The sequence below is a fragment of the Ictidomys tridecemlineatus genome, unplaced genomic scaffold (genome assembly GCF_052094955.1).
Source record: "Ictidomys tridecemlineatus isolate mIctTri1 unplaced genomic scaffold, mIctTri1.hap1 Scaffold_52, whole genome shotgun sequence".
Taxonomy (NCBI): Eukaryota; Metazoa; Chordata; class Mammalia; order Rodentia; family Sciuridae; genus Ictidomys; species Ictidomys tridecemlineatus.
In genome coordinates this window covers 2,161,581-2,164,103 of record NW_027523416.1, presented here as the reverse complement: position 1 = coordinate 2,164,103, position 2,523 = coordinate 2,161,581, and the positions used below count along the sequence as shown (strand labels likewise).

General features: G+C 40.2%; 1 pseudogene; it reads right to left on the bottom strand.

Moving 5' to 3' along the window:
• Positions 1-1,201: 1,201 nt before the first annotated feature.
• On the bottom strand, positions 1,202-1,747 carry LOC144373889 (dynein regulatory complex protein 8 pseudogene; annotated as a pseudogene).
• Between the last annotated feature and the right edge of the window lie 776 nt (positions 1,748-2,523).

Sequence of the window (2,523 nt, the reverse complement as noted above, 5' to 3'; positions counted from 1 at the left end):
TTTGCTCCCTCAGTTTCATTAAGGTTTCTGCTCAAATGTTGCCTTGCTATAAAAGTCTCCTTACTTCTAGTAATTCCATCCTCCACCACACTGGTACTTAACTCATTCATCTTGTGCTCCTGTTTTCCAGGGCACTTGAAACACTATCTAACCGTTTGTTTATTATCAGGCTTCTACGAGAATGCGATACGCAGGAGGCACAGACTGGCTATTTCTCTGCTCATCATCACTACCCAGCACATAGTAGGCATTCAGTGAACTGTGTGTTGAGGATGGGGTTGTAGTTCAGAAGTGGAGCGCTTGTCCAGCCTGCACAAGGCCCCGGATTCAGTCCCCAGTGCTGCAGAAGAAAAAAAAAAAAGTCCGAAAACTCAAAAACACTGTGTTAATGAGAGAATTCATATGATAGTAAGAACTATCATTTAATAAATGACAAATGTTATCCATAATAGGAGAGTGAAGTTATACTGATGTAGTAAAGTCACAGAGGTCTGGTGGCAATGAGGAGGCCACTGTAGGAGGAAGTGTCAGGTTCGGAAACCACTGGGCCGAGGAGAAAATGGAATATTTATTTATTTATTTATTTTTTCAGATTACTGAAGTGTTTATTGTTCTTTAAAAAGAAGCCTTCATTACACTGATACTCATTTTCAATTTGTGGTCATTCTGCCCTCTTTCAAGACCTTTATATGCCAAACTTTGGCTCATTATAGTTATTATTAATTTTCTCAGTTTAGTTAATTAAAAGGTAACATGTTTATTGTAGAAAATAAACAATAATATATTTTAATGTTAAACTGTTTTAAGATTAGTTTTTAAGTAATTAGCAGTATGTCATTCCGTAAGTTTGGACATTTTAAATACATTTATGTTTAATTTAAAATTATTATGATCATCCAGGTGACCAGGGCACACCTATGATCCCAGCTACTCCAAAGTCTGAGGCAAGACAATTGCAAGTTTTGGCCAGCTTGTTGGTGAGTCCCTGTCTCAAAATGAAAAATGTAAAAAGAGTTAGGAATGAAGCTCAGTGGATTCTATTCCCAGTACTAAAAAAGAGTTTTTGTTATGATCATCTTTAGAAAACAAAATATGTTGAAATAATCATGTCACAAGCATTGATATCAGATAAAAGAATTACAAAATAAAATGCAAAATTAACAAGGACAAGCCATTTTCAAACTATCTTTTCAATTAGAAATTAAGGGTTTAAAACATTTAATTTTCATCTATCACCATCATTGTTATATACTCCTTGTAATTAACTGAATTTGAATCTGGATCGATTGCAGCAGACAACATTTCTTCCATTTCTTCTTGGGAGAAAGGCTCACCTTCTTCAGTCATATATTTGATGAGTTCTTCCTTAGTAAGAAACCCACGTTTAGCAGAATCTAAAACCTCAAAAGCTCGAAGAAGGACATCTTCTGGAATTGGTCTATACCTTCTTTCCAGAAGTACTTTGGTCATCACTGGAAGAAATTTTTCATATCGATTATATCCAGTGGGTTCTTCTTCTTCTACCTCTGCAAGCAGATCATGTAGCTCTCCTTCACTAGGGCAGCATCCTAATGACCTGATAATTGTCCCAATTTCTCTCACATCCACTGTATTATTCGACTCATGGTCAAACACTTCAAATGCTTCTTTGATTTTTTTGTGAAATTCTGCTAGTGCTAACTCTTCCTTGTCTTTATCTTCCGCCATCTTGATGCGGAGCCGGTCGCCTGGGAGATGCCAGTCGTTAGCCTGGTTCGCCCTCCTTGGGCCCCCACGACGCCGGGAGCCCGGGATGGGGGAGGGGAGAAAATGGAGTATTTAAATCTTCAGTCTTGACTCCTCTGGATCCCTGGCTCAGGTCTCCAACTGCCTTTCCCACATCTGCTTTTGGATGTGTCATGAGCAGCTCACACAATGTGTATGCAAAGTGGAACTCTTAGTTTTCCCCTACCTGCAGTAAAAAATCTGCTTCTTTCTCAACTTTCCATTTTGGTTAATGACTACTTTCCACCTTTGCTCAAGCCAAAAGCCAAATGGTCATCATAGGAGCCTCACCTCACGTTCCTTCAATCATAATATGCAACCGACCAGAGAGCTTGATGATGCTCCCTGACCCAGCTGACCAGCTGACCATCAATGATCTGTGTTCTGTTTCCATAGCGCAGAGCTGTTGAAGGCAGTAGCTGCCCACAAAGAAACCACATCTCCTAGTCCCCCTTTATTCATGTGAGGCCACTGGACCAGTTCTCACTCATGGAACAGAAATAGCATGTGTGCAACAACCTGGCCCATGTGGTTAAGAAGCACGTATATCTTCTTCACACTCTTTCTCTGGCTGGATAAAGAAGACTCTGGGGCCCCAGAAGCTGGAAGAGTCCCAAGATGCAGAATCCCTGAATCCCTGAGTTACTGCTTGGAGGAGAGCCACTGTCTCCCCAGAGTCACCTGATTAGGCTTGATGTAAAAACTCATCAAGATTTTAGAATTCATTTGCTGTGGATGCTGGCAATACCTTACTAGATC